This window comes from Leptonychotes weddellii, chromosome 8 (genome assembly GCF_054177405.1).
Source record: "Leptonychotes weddellii isolate Sample4059 chromosome 8, ASM5417740v2, whole genome shotgun sequence".
NCBI lineage: Eukaryota > Metazoa > Chordata > Mammalia > Carnivora > Phocidae > Leptonychotes > Leptonychotes weddellii.
The window spans coordinates 63,394,649-63,409,877 of record NC_138376.1 but is presented as its reverse complement, the minus strand read 5'-3'; positions in this window follow the sequence as shown (position 1 = coordinate 63,409,877).

The following is a 15,229-nucleotide window of genomic DNA, read 5'->3' as shown; positions in this document are numbered from 1 at the left end:
GCAGAACTAAGTAGACAGTAAAAGGATCAGTGGGTTGGGGGAGGGAGGAATAATTAGGGTACAAAGAATATTTAGGGCAGTGAACCTATTCTGAGATACTCCAATGGCATATATGATGTTATACCTTTGTCAAAATCCACAGAATGTACAAGACCAAGAATGAACTCTAATGTAGAGCATGGGCTTTGGGTGATAATGATGTGTCAATGAAGGTTACTTGATTAGAGCTACTATACCACTCTGCTATGGGATGTTGATAATAGGGGAGATTGTGCATGTGTGGAGCCAGGGGGGATATGGGAAATCTCTGTATTTTCTGTTTTGCTGTGAACTTAAAACTGCTCTAAAAAATAAAGTCTGTTTTATTTATTTATTTATTGGTTTAAAGATATTATTTATTTATTTGAGAGAGAACGTGAGCAAGAGAGCACAAGCAGGGGGAGCAGAAGAGGGAGAGGGAGAAACAGACTCCCCACTGAGCAGGGAGCCTGATGCGGGGCTCCATCCCAGGACCCTGAAATCGTGACCTGAGCTGAAGGCAGACACTTAACCGACTGAGCCACTCAGGCCTTCCTAAAATCTGTTTTAAAAAAAGAGTTAAAAGGGTATCAGTCACAGCTCTCTTTTTTCATCTTGGCAGCTTAACCAAGAAAGCATGCTGTTTTTCCATAGTGTCCGTAATGATGACTGTAGGGTTTTTAATTGAAAGATTTATTTGATTCGTTTAAGTACGAATAACTGGAAGGTAATATGGATAAAAGATGTATATTTCTTTTCCAAAGTGAAACAAGAATGGATTTTCTTTTTTTCTTAGAAAAAGTGAAACATCTGCTCATAGTTCCAGGTGCTTTTGAAGATTTCCCTCTTCTGTGTGGTAGAGAAGTGCTCTCCATGATGTCCCCTTTCTTGACAAAATCTCTTTCACGTGCCATGATTCAGAGATCTGCTTCTGATCGGGGTGTTGCCTGTATGGCTGGGAAAAAAAAAAAAACTGCTTCGGGGTAATAGGAGTCCTTGTTACCAGCATCTTTCTATGTAGCAACCGATGAGTGATGACGACCTAGGAGGTTCCTTTTCCGTGAAAGGAGAACAAGAGTATGATGAATGTGGCAGGAGTGCTGTCTGTACAAGAGTAGAAAGTGTTTCTTTTTTTTTTTTTAATTTTTAATCTTTATTTATTTATTTTTAAGATTTTATTTATTTATTTGACAGAGAGAGACACAGCAAGAGAGGGAACACAAGCAGGGGGAGTGGGAGAGGGAGAAGCAGGCTTCCCGCGGAGCAGGGAGCCAGATGCGGGGCTCAATCCCAGGACCCTGGGATCATGACCTGAGCTGAAGGCAGATGCTTAAAGACTAAGCCACTCAGGAACCCCGAGTAGAAAGTGTTTCTTTTCAAAGTTTTGCTTGGCAATTTTTCTTCTTCTTCTTTTCCTTCTTCTTTAAAAGAAAATCATTTCCAAATCATTCACAGTCTTTGTAATTTCAAAAAAAAATTTTTTTTTTGATGGCACCAGCAAGCACACAGTGAACAAAGCAAGGAGATGGCTATTTTAAGGAGATGGCCTGTTGTTCCCACCAGTTACATGCTGGAGGGGAACTTCAAAGTTGCCAGTGCTTTAATGACATGCTTCCAAGTACATGAAAAAGAAATGTCATTTCTCAAATGTCATGTATTTGACAAACAATGATTTCTAGTTTTGGCCTCAGTAGAAACAGAGATTCCAGAAACCTTGTATCCTTGTGCTGGGGACATTGCATAAGAGCTGTAGAGGCTAGAGAACCACAGTGTGCTTTGCTATCCCAAGAACATGTGTGGGCCATGCTGCCTAGCAAAGTTAAAACTCTTTGTCAGAGGGCGCCTGGGTGGCTCAGTTGGTTGGGCGACTGCCTTCGGCTCAGGTCATGATCCTGGAGTCCCGGGGTCGGGTCCCGCATCGGGCTCCCTGCTCGGCAGGGAGTCTGCTTTGCCCTCCGACCCTATCCCCTCTCATGTGTTCTCTCTCATTCTCTCTCTCTCAAATAAATAAATAAAATCTTAAAAAAAAAAAAATCTTTGTCAGAGACTCAACAATTATTTAAAAAGAAGTTTGCGGAGTAGGCTGTCCCAAGGCCGTCGTTATAGAAAAATGAGGATTCTACTTGTTCTGGAGATGAGCAGTAGGAATCCAGGGCTCCAAGGATGGGCCAGGCCACCATCCTGGATCAGCACTTTCTCCTCTATCTTTGGATTTCTATACCAGTGTTCACTTTTTTTTTTCTTCCATTTTTATTTATACCTTTGGGTCACTCCCTTGCTTTACACAAGGATGAGTTTTCTGGGGATTTTGTCAGACTGAAACTTATCTTCACAATGTCTCTCAAGTTTCTTCTCATATCATTGTATTAATTATTATTTCTAAGCAGAACTGCCTTTTACTGTGTCATGACTTTTTTTTCTATCAGAAACCCAGAAATTTGGAAAAGAGTAACCATTTGTGGGAAAATAACATGCATTATTTGTATTTTTTTCTTTAAAACATAGCCACATATGTTTTAGAACATAGCTACCTAGATTTTCCTTAAAACACAGCTATATAAGTTTTAAACAAAAAAATACAAATAATACATAAACTTCTTTATATATTTTGGACACTAATCCTTTATCAGATATGTTATTTGCAAATATCTTCTCCCATTTCGTAGGTTGTATCTTAGTTTTGTCGATTGTTTCCTTTGCTTTGCAGAAGCTTTTTATCTTGATGAAGTCTTGCCACTCAGGAAAACAGTATGGAGTTTCCTCAGAAAGTTAAAAATAGAACTACCCTACAGTTCAGCAAATGCATACTAGGTATTTACACAAAGAATACAAAAATACTAATTCAAAGGGATACATGCAACCCCGATGTAGCAGCATTATCTATAATAGCTAAACTATGGAAACAGCCTATGTGTCCATCGACTGATGAATGGATAAAGAAGGGATGCTGTATATATACAATGGAATATTACTCAGTCATAAAAAAATGACATTTTCCCATTTGCAATGACATGGATGGAGGGAGAGAGTATTATGCTAAGCGAAATAAGTCAGGCAGAGAAAGACAAATACCATATGATTTCACTCATGTAGAATATAAGAAACAAAACAAATGAGCAAGGACAAACAAAACAAAAGAGAGAGGGGCAAATCAAGAAACAGACTCTTAACTATAGAGAACAAACTGATGGTTACCAGAGGGGAGGTGGGTGGGGGGATGGGTGAAATAGGTGCTGGGGATTAAGTGCACCTGTTGTGATGAGCACCGGGTGTTGTAGGGAAGTGTTGAATCACTATATTGTACACCTGAAACTAATATTACACTGTATGTTAGCTAACTGGAGTTTAAATAAAAACTTAAAAAAATACGTACTTTTTTTTAAACTAGGGAAAATGAGGAGATGTAAGCGTTTAAGGAGGGTCTTCTCTAAACAATCAGGCCCTGTGGTAGACAATTTTTTACTGAATTTTACTGAATTCTCATGGTAGCCTTTTTAAGTTGAGGATAATAAGTCACAGACGAAACACTTTGTCTAGTTCAGCGTAGCCAGGTCTGTCTGGCTATCTAGCCTTGTTGACTCAAAATTGTATACATTTTTATCTATTTTGAATGAAAGGCAGCATGGATTGGAAAAAGCATACTATCCGAAACCTTGGGCAAGACTCTTGGTTCTCCTGTGGTTTAATTTCTCATTTTACGTAAGAAGAAAAGATGAAATAATCCATTCTCCAAAGCTTACAAAACAGGTTCCTGAGAGATTGCCATATAGTGACATGGTGGTTGGTGAGGCAGGCCTGGGAGCAAGGACTTCCTTGAGGGCAGAGGGAGAGCTGGGCAGTCTATATCTCACCCCTATAATGGCTGACGAGGAAGTGGGAGGTAATAACCGGAGCTGGAGGGACAATTCTTTTTTTAATTTAAATTCAATTAATAAGCATATAACGTACTATTAGTTTCAGAGGTACAGGTCAGTGATTCATCAGTCTTATATAATACCCAGTGCTCATTACATCACATGCCCTCCTTAATGTCCATCCCCCAGTTACCCCATCCCCACACTCCTCTCCTCTCGAGCAACCCTCAGTTTGTTTCCTATGATTGAGTCTCTAATGGTTTGTCTGCCTCTCTGATTTTGTCGTTTTATTTTTTCCCTCCCTTCCCCTATGCTCCTGGTTTGTTTCTTAAATTCCACATATGAATGAGATCATATCATTGTCTCTCTCTGACTGACTTATTTTACTTAGTATAATACCCTCTAGTTCCATCCACGTCATTGCAAATGGCAAGATTTCATTTTTTTGATGGCTGCATAATCCATTGTGTATATATATACCACATCTTCTTTATCCATTCATCTGTTGATGGACAGCTTGGCTCTTTCTATAGTTTGGCTATTGTGGACATTGGTGCTATAAACATTGGGGTGCAGTTGCCCCTTTGGATCACTACTTTTGTATCTTTGAGGTAAATACCCAGTAGTGGCAATTGCTGGGTCGTAGGGTAGCTCTATTTTCAACTTCTTGAGTAACCTCCATACTGTTTTCCAGAGTGGCTGCACCAGCTTGCATTCCCACCAACCGTATAAGAGGGTTCCCCTTTCTCCCCATCCTCACCAACATCTGTTCTTTCTTGAATTGTTAATTTTAGCCATTCTGACTGGTGTGAGGTGGTATCTCATTGTGGTTTTGATTTTACATTTTCCTGATGTAGAGTGATGTGGAGCATTTTTTCATGTGTCTGTTGGCCATTTGGATGTCTTCTTTGCAGAAATGTCTGTTCATGTCTTCTGCCCATTTCTTGACTGGATTATTTGTTCTTTGGGTGTTGAGTCTGATAAGTTCTTTATAGATTTTAGATACTAGCCCTTTATCTGATAAGACATTTGCAAATATCTTCTCCCATTCTGTCAGTTGTCTTTCAGTTTTGTTGACTGTTTCCTTTGCTGTGCAAAAAGCCTTTTATCTAGATGAAGTCCCAATAGTTCATTTTTGCATGTTTCCCTTGCCTTTGGAGACATGTCCAGTGAGAAGCTGCTGAGGCAGAGGCCACAGAGGTTGCTGCCTATGTTCTCCTCTAGGATTTTGGTCTTTCATCCATTTTGAGCATATTTTTGTGTATGGTGTAAGGAAATGGTCCAGTTTCAGTCTTCTGCATGTGGCTGCCCCATTTTTCCAACACCATATGTTGAAGAGACTGTCTTTTTTCCATTGGATATTCTTTCCTGCTTTGTCGAAGATCAGTTGACCATAGAGTTGAGGGTCCATTTCTGGGCTCTCTATTCTGTTCCATTGATCTATGTGTCTGTTTTTGTGCCAGTACCATACTGTCTTTTTGATCACAGCTTTGTAATAGAGCTTGAAGTCTGGGATTGTGATGCCACAATCTTCTTTTTCAACATTCCTTTGGCTATTCGGGGTCTTTTCTTTTCTTTCTTTTTTTTTTTTAAAGATTTTATTTATTTATTTGACAGAGACAGAGACAGCGAGAGCAGGAACACAAGCAGCGGGAGTGGGAGAGGGAGAAGCAGGCTTCCCGCTGAGCCGGGAGCCTGATGTGGGACTCGATCCCAGGACCCTGGGATCATGACCTGAGCCGAAGGCAGTCGCTTAACCAACTGAGCCACCCAGGCGCCCTCAGGGCCTTTCTGGTTCCATACAAATTTTAAGATTATTTGTTCCAGCTCTCTGAAAAAAGTTGATGGTATTATGATAGGGATAGCATTGAATGTATAGATTGCTCTAGGTAGCATAGATATTTTAACAATACTTGTTCCTCCAATTGGAGGGACAATTCTATGGGGGAGCTGAGCCTCCTCCACTCCCAGTTGAGAGTACCAGGCTGATGTGTAGAACAGACTGACATTAGTATGCCTGAGCTTTTTCTTTCTGTTTGCAGAATAAGGAATATAGACCTTCGAGGGCAGCCTGCAGCAGCCAACATCCATCTGATCCTTTCCATGTGCCTAACACTATATATCAACCTATTAAATTTCATTTAATTACCACAACAATGCTACAAAGTAGGTACTTTTGTTCTCTGTTTTACAGAAGAGGCAACTGAGGATTTGAGAGTGTAAGTGTCTTGCTCAAGATCACAGAGCTGGTAGGTAAAGAAATAACCTTGCTTTTAATTATGGACACATTTGTATCATTTCCATAGGCTTCTGTGTGTTTTTACAAAACTGTGGACCCTGGATTTCCTTTAGCTGAGAGGCTTTCAGGTTGAGAAGCTTTAAAATAGGTCAGGGGGCTCCTGGCTCAGTTGGTGGAGCATATGACTCTTGATCTTGGGGTTGTGGGTTTGAGCCCCACATTTAGAGATGATTTTAAAAAAATAAAATAAAATCTTTAAAATAGGTCATGAATGCTCTGAGGAACTTAATCCCATTTTCATTAGAATTAATTACAAATATAAGATTAACCTGATTTTAGTATCTCACTTCTTTAACCACCAACCTGGTCCAGAACCAATCCTCAAAGAGTTATGTTTCCATTGCCTGTCAACTCAGGCCTTAAAAAGAGTGTGATAAATTTCAGTTTGTCATGATGTATAATCTTTTGGATTCTGTTTCATAGTATTTTGTTGAAGATTTTTATGTCTATACTCATCAGAGATATTGATTTGTAGTTTTCTTATCTTGTCATATCTTTATCTGGTTGAGATATCAGGATAATATTGGCCTTGTAGACTGACTTGGGAAATTTTCTTACTTCTTTTTTTTAGAAGAGTTTGTGAAGAATTGGTGTTAATTCCTCTTTAAATATTTGGGAGAATGTACTAGTGAAGTCATCTGAGTCTGGGCTTTTCTTTGTGGGAAGATTTTTGATTATTAATTTAATCTCTTTACTTCCTATATTTCTATTCAGATTTTCTTCTTCCTTTCCTTTTCTTTTTTTTCTTGAGTCAGTTTCAGTAGTTTGTACTTTTCTGGGAATTTGCCCATTTCATTTGGGTTACCTAACTTGTTGGCATACATTTGTTCATAGTAGTCCCTTACAATTCTTTTACTTCTGTAAGGTAATGTCCTCTCTTTCATTCCAGATTTAGGGAGAGATTTCAGTATTTATTTATTTATTTATTTATTCATTCATTCATTCATTTATTCATTTATGTCAGTCTAGCTAATGGTTTGTCAATTTTTGGATCTTTAGAAGAACTTAAAAGTTTTTTTTTTCTGTTAGTTTTCTACTCTCTATTTCATTTATTTTCACTCTACTCTTTATTATTTTCTTCTTTATGCTTGCTTTAGACTTAGTTTGCATTTCTTTTTCTAGTTTCGTAAGTTAGAAGATTAGGTTGTTGATTTAACACAAGCATTTACAGATAATTTCTCTCTAAACACTGCCTTTGCTGCATTTCATTTTTACTGTTTCATTTTTGTTCATCTCAGCATACATTCTAATTTCTCTTGTGATTTCTTCTTTGACCCTTCAGTTATATAGTAGTATGATGCTTAATTTCCATGTATTTATGAATTTCCCATATTTCCTTTATTTATTGACTTCTAATTTTATTCCATTGTGCTTGAAGGACATGCTTTGTATGATTGGAATCTTTGTTAATTTATGGATGCTTGTTTTATGACCTAGCATATGGCCTATCCTGGAGAATGTTCTGAAGAATGTATATTCTGTTGTTGTTGGGTGGAGTGTTATTTAGATGTCTGTTATGTCTAGTTGGTTTACAGTGTTTCCAGGTCTTCTTTTTCCTTTTTAATCTTCTTCCTAGTTGTAGTGCCCATTATTGAAGTCTCCACTTGTTATCGTTGAATTGACCATTTCTCCTTGCAGTTTTGTCACTTTTACTTCATGAATTTTAAGTTGTTATTATATGCATACATGTTTATAACTGTCATTTATTTCTGATAAATTTGCCCTTTATCATTATAAAATGTTCTTTTGTCTTAAAGTCTATTTTGTCTGATAGTAGTGTAGCCACTCCAGCTCTCTTTTGGTTACTCTATGCATTATGTCTCTTTTCTCATCTTTTTAAACTTTTTTTTCTGTCTTTGAATCTAAAATATGTCTCCTATAGATGGCATATAGTTGGATCATGTTGTTTTTTCTCCATTTTTCCAAATCCTGCCTATTAATTGGAATGTTTAATCCATTTATATTTAATCTAATAACTGATTTGGTAGGATTCATATCTGTCATTTTGCTCTTCTTTTTGTATATTTATTATGTCTTTTTTGTTCTTCTATCCCTCTGTTACTACTTTCATTTTTGTTATTTTCTAGTGTACCATTTTAATCCTCCCTCCTTTTTAAACTCCATTTTTTGAGTCATTTTCTTAGGTGTTGCCATGAGGATTACAATGAACAACTTATAACAATTATTTGGAATAATATGAATTTAATTTCAATAGTATACAAAAATTTGTTCTTATATAAGTTTGTCCCATCTCCCATTTTTGTGCTTTTATTGCCATACAAATTACATCTTTGTATATTATAGCCATATCTAATTATTGCTTTATGTAATTGTCTTTTAAATTATATCGGAGAAAAGAGTTACAAATCAGAAAGATATTTATACTGTCCTTTATATTTGTCAATGTCATTACTTTTAATGATGTTCTTTATTCCTTAATGCAGCTTCTACTTATTGTCTAAAGTTCTCTCATTTCAGCCTGAGGGACTATCTTTAGTATTTCTTATAGGACAGATCTGTAGTGATGTATTCTCAGTTTTTGTTTATCTGGGATGTCTTAACTTCTTTGTTTTTGAAGGATAGTTGTGTTGGATATAAAAATCCTTGGTTGAAAGTCTTTTTCCTTAAAAACTTTGAATGTTTTCTCAGTCTTCTGGCTTCCATGCTTTCTGATGAGGAATCAGCTGTTAATCTTATTGCAGATTCCTTGTATGTAATAAATCACTCCTCTTGATGCTTTAAAGACTCTGTCTTTGTTTTTGTCTTTTAGTGTTTGACTATGGTGTGTCAAGTGTGGATCTACTTGGACTTCCTTGAGCTTCTTGGATGTGTAGATTTTTGGTTTTCATCACATTTGGGAAGTTATTGTCCTTTATTTCTTTAAATAGTCTTTCTGTCCCCTATTCTCTTTCTTTCTGGGGCTCCCATCATGTGAATGTTGTTACACTTAATTGTGTCTCACAGGTCTCTAAGACACTGTGCATATTTCTTCATTGTGTTTTCTTTCTTTTTCTCATATGGATAATATCTATAACCTATCTTCAAGTTTGCTGATACTTTGTTCAACCAACTCAGATTTGTTGTTGATCCCCTCTACTGATTTTTCATTTCACTTTTTGTGCTTTTCAACTCCAGAATTTCTATTTGGTTCTTTTATTTATTTATTTTAAATAATTGCTCTTTATTGGTATTATTTATCTGATGAGATGTTGTTCTCATATGTTCCTTTAGTTGTTTAGACATGATTTCCTTTAGGTCTATGAATGTATTTATAGTAGCTGATTTGAAGTCTTTGTCTAATAAGTCCCAACATTTGAGCCCCATCAGGGACAGCTTCCATTAGCTGTTTTTTATCTTCTTGGTATGGACCATCCTTTCCTATTTCTTTGCATGGCTTATAATCTTTTAAACAAATATTGGACATTTAAAATAACATAATGTGGCAACTCTGAAAATCAGACCATCACTCTCACCAGTCAGGGTTGGTTGTTGTTGCTGTTTGTGGTTTTGGTGGCGATTGTTGTTGTTTATTTCCCGAACTAATTCTATAAAGACTTTCCTGAACTAATTCTATAGAGTCAACATTCTGTTGTAGACGGCCACTGAAGTCTTTGCTCAGTTAACTTAATGATCAGCTAATGATTAGACAGAAATATCCTTAAATGCCTTGAACTGGAAAGTCTCCCAGACTTTGCTTAGGGTTTTTCTATGCATGTTGGGACATACTTTCAGTGACTCTGATAAGCAATTTTGACAACTCTTCTTTAGCCTTTACTCTCTGTACAGAATCTCAAGGCTAGCCAGAGGTGAAAAAATTAGGGTCTTCTTAGATCATTCCTGGCACACTCACAGCTCTGTACATGTGTATGGCCTGTTAGATTCCCAAGAATATGTTGACCTTTTCAAAGCCCCTTAGGACTTCTTATTCACCAGTTTTCCATTAAAATTTTTTTGGTCAGCCTCTTATTTGCCCAACTTACAATCTTAGATAGCTTTGATGTTAAATAATTGTCATGCATTTTTTGTGTATGTGATAAGCACTGTTGGGAAAAGACTATTCCACTGAGCAAGTGCTGAGGTGATCAAATAAAAATAAGCCCTGTTAGTGGGGATTTCCAGGAAGTTGCCACACAGGTCATATAATGGGAATTGAGATTTTTGGGGAACACTAAACCTGTTCTGCCATCCCCAGTGACTTCTGGGCTGCTGGTATAACAGCTGTTGTGATTGAAAGACTGTTAAGTTTCAAAACTACTATGGGGATGAGGATAGGGAAAATTAAAAATTAAAAACTCAAAGTACTTTCTTTTTAAATAGATATTCAGATTTTTTTCTTGAGGAAAAGAAGAAAAATTGAATTGTTGCAAGCCTTTGGTTAATTTCCAGAATTCTGAAAAAAGTTAATTTTGACAATTTTGCCAGTGCTCTTATTATTTTTATAGAGAAGTAGATTTTGGAAGGCTGTTTCCTGCCAACTTTTTTGGAAGTGATTCTCAAGATCTTTTTTTTTTTTCACTAAAAAGCAATTACCCTGAAACTTGTCCAGCAGAGAAATAGAAAGTTCCTACTGCCTTATTCACTGCCCCCTCACCCCCATGTCTATTGTTTGATATTGATATTGATCACAATAGCTATCTTTGAAAAAAGTTACTTGGTTTTTTCACCCTTTGTTCAATCCTTAACTCTTAAAGAGAAAGGGGCTTGAACTGTAAATGTCCTCTAAGGTTTGATAATTAAGGATTTTAATAATGTTTTCATTACTTCAGTTTGGATTTTAGAGCATTTTTGTGTATCATCCATTTTTCTTAAAAACTTTAAAATCTAACTCCCCCTCCTTAAGCTTACTATTACACAGCCATTGCACAGAGCAAGTTAATACACTTATCACTTGCATTGATGAATGGTTGTCTTTCAGCAAAATTGACCAAGGGAGGAACTTTCAGCATAATGAATTCCCATCAACTTCTTTTTAATCATTAGATTTATATTTTAATGAAAAACAAATAATCTGACCTGAAAACTCATGGTGAAGGAACAGTCAATATGCTAATGCTTATCTAACAGATAAGCATTAGCATATTGTAAATTCTTTTATGACTCTTAATTAATAGGTTAGTGTTTTTCAGCTCTGAGCCATCCTCTGAGTTCATGCCTCTTTTTTTTTCTTCACATCTCTAGTCTGTCCCAGACTATAGAAATTGTCCAAGATTTAGAGAATCTCCCGATATTACACACCCAGGTCTGACAGCATAAGCTTTGGGTCTTGTCTTATTCCTCTTCATCTTCTCCACTGAACCAAGCATGTTTTCTATTTTTATGTAATCAAGTTTATCTATTTTCCAATTTTGGTCTCTGGGTTTCATGTTGTGCTTAGACAAAATGAAGTTTTTCTCTTGTATTTTCTTCCAGAGTTTTTATAGTTTCACTTTAAATAGTTGATCCAACTAGAATTTATTTTGGTCTGAGGAGGAAGGTAGGGATTAACTTTTATTGTTTTCCCAAAAGATTTGCCCGTTGACTCAGTTTTATCATTGGATAGTTCTCTCTTCCCAATTTATAGATAATACAACTTTTTACAAAAGAAATTTCTTTTTTTTTTTTAAAGATTTTATTCATCTATTTGAGAGAGAGAGAATGAGAGAGAACACATGAGAGGGGGGAGGGCCAAAGGGAGAAGCAGACTCCCTGCTGAGCAGGGAGCCCGATGCGGCACTCGATCCAGGGACTCCAGGATCATGACCTGAGCCGAAGGCAGTCGCTCAACCAACTGAGCCACCCAGGCGCCCTACAAAAGAAATTTCTATATATACTTTAGTCTTGATTATGTTTCATTTATCAGCCTGTCTATTTTGACAGAGGTACCAATTAAAATTAGGTTTTTAAATCTAGTAGATTTATTTTTTAAATTTTTTATTGTTATGTTAATCACCATACATTACATCATTAGTTTTTTTTTTTTTTTTTTACATCATTAGTTTTTGATGTAGTGTTCCATGATTCATTGTTTGTGCATAACACCCAGTGCGCCATGCAGAACGTGCCCTCTTTAATGATTTAAATCTAATTAGGTTATTAAAATCTAGTAGAACTCCTAGTTTACTGCCCAGGTGCATCCAGGTTTTGTGTGATCTAAAGCTGATATAGTTTTTTAAAAAGAATACAAAATCATGAAAACAAAATTAGTACCAAAAAGAATATTGATCTAGAAAGAGAAAAAATCATCACAAATTACAGAGTTTGAAAAGATGACTAACTACTGCAAACATCATAACAGCTGGAAAAAAAATCAATATTTTTACTCATTGCCTCTCACCTTTCTGTAATAATTTCCCACTACTTTTTGGCTATATACTTTTTGATTATCTCTTCATATCAAATAATTTTATAGTATAATTTTCTACACTATAGAAATTTATACTATAATTATGGTATAATGGAGAGAAAGGAAAAATAATTCAGTCTTTTTTCTATCATGGTTGGTTGAAATTTATTTTTTATAATGAAACATTTTTATAACATTTTATAATTGAAGTTTATAATTTCTTATAATTGAAATAAATGTCTTTCAGCTTCACACCTTATCATTGATAATGTCATGTAAATTGGGGAAGACTTCAAGTTTGGCTTCCCAACCTCTATAAACCTCTATAAAGTTCCTTTAACATATTAGCTGTAAGATCTCAGGCATTTAAAGTTTTTTTTTTCAGTGACTAATATTAGGTATTTTTTGAAATGACGGCACTCGTTGATATCACTGTCATATTGTGCCTTCATGTCATGAATCTGAGGGAGTTGTCATAATAGACAGTAAAAATATTTTTAGAAGTTATTCCCATACTGAGATGGCTAGCCTATACTTTGCACACTGAAGTGACCAAATGCCACATAAATATATCCAACTAAATCTAAACTAAATGAATCTTCAAGTTAGCTTCCTCTTAGCTGGTTCCCAAAATGCCTTGTCCTCTCCAGTACCATCCATCACAAGGGAAAGTGTGAGGAAGAAGGAACTGGAATAAAAGGAGACAGAGATCTTAACCAATTGCAGTTAAAATACTTTATGTGTGAAATTTTAACGAAAACATATGAGCATATAAATACATTACTAGATCCCTCCCAGACCCTTGAAAGTGATCCATGCAGGTGTGGAGCCCTGAAGCTTAAGCTTTATTGGCTTCATAGTAAATCTATTTCTATACATTACTCTGTTTTCTACAAATCTCCAAACTGTTCTCATTTTTCTTTTCCAGAAGAGCTTAAGAATAATTTTGTCCAATTCACAAAAATCTTATTTGGTATTTTGATTAGTGTATCATTCAAAGGAGTGAAACCACTCATGATTTGAACTAGGAAAGTTTAATATAAACAATTATTAACTTCAACAGAGGATTAGAACAACAAAGAATTGGTTAGAGTACACAGAACTCCAAGGAATATAGGAACAGCAGATGTAAGGAGCAGCCACTACTCCTACACTAAGATAGGCATCCAAGGAAGAAACCCCAGGCTGAGATCCAGACATTGGTAAGAGACTGGCTTACTGGATTGCAGAGAGGTTGCTTTGATATTGAGCTGGTGGGACTTGCTGGAAATATGCCTACAAGTTGCTAGGGCAAGCTGTTCATTGGAAGGTGAACAAAATCTCCTGAGGACAGTGGTACTGGGGAATCTTCTGGTTGCTGTACATCGAAAGAGCCAGGTTTTGGAGAAGCTCTATACACTGCAGGAGTCTGGCGAGTAAGCACATAGGAACCAGGACGCAAAAGATCTTTTCCTCATATAGTATCTCTTTGACAAAGTACCCTCTCCTGGTTAGCCTGAATATTGTGATGGCTTGCAAAAGAAAATTGAAACTTAAAGGGCCCAGATCTATTTTTGTAGAACAGCCAATGGATAAAGAATTTGGAGCTGAGAGGTAATTAATCTCTATCTGGCGCAATTGGTAACATACTGGATTTATACATTCATTAGGGAAAACTTGTATTTTTTTATCTAAGAAAAAGCTGTGGTGTTCCATTCATTCAAGATTTTTCTCAGTAGATTTTTATAGTTTGAAAAACACAAGTGCTGTTAACTTTTATTTTCCCAAGTATTATTTTCATTGCTGTTGTTACTATTGAGAATGGAATTTTTTTTCCATTATATTTTTTTGATTATTGTTCAAGCTGTTGATCTTTGTATCTTAATTTTGCACTGATAATCTTATTGGTTTATCTTAGTATTCCTAATGGTTTTTTTCCCCCCCAGTTGATTCCCTTGGTTTTCTATTACATAAAATTTTATTATCTGAAACTAAAGAAATATTTTTTCCAGATTTCTAGGAGCTTTATATAATTTTAAGATACTTATATTAATAACATATCTACATAAATATAATCTAAAAGGGTTTCCTATCACTTATTTGACAATGCTTCCCATGTAATTTAATATACCAAATAAGCCTAACGAGTTTAATTTCTCACAACAGAATTTTTTTTTTTTTTCTTGAAATGTTCCATGGGCCTGCTGGAAAATTTTAGTTAGATTATGGTCAAAAGACTTTTTTTTTTTTTTCTTTGGATGATTTCTATTTCTTTCTTTTTTATTTTAGTTTTTATTTAAATTCCAGTTAGTTAACATGCAGTGTAATACTAGTTTCAAGTGTACAATATAGTGATTCAATACTTCCATACAACACCTGGAGCTCATCATGAGAGTTGCCTTCCTTAATCCCCATCACCTATTTAACCCATCCCCCACCCACCTCCCCTCTGGTAACCATCAGTTTGTCCTCTATAGTTAAGAGTCTGTTTCTTGGTTTGCTTCTCTCTTTTTTTCCCCTATGATTTGTTTTGTTTCTTAAATTCTACATATGAGTGAAATCATATGGTATTTGTCTTTCTCTGCCTGACTTATTTTGCTTAGAATAATACTCTCTATAGCTGCATCCATGTCATTGCAAATGGCAAGATTTCATTCTCTTATGGCTAAGTAATATTCCATATATCTCTCTGTCTCACCCCTTCTTTATCCATACATCAATCGATGGACATTTGGGCTCTTTCCATAATTTGGTTAC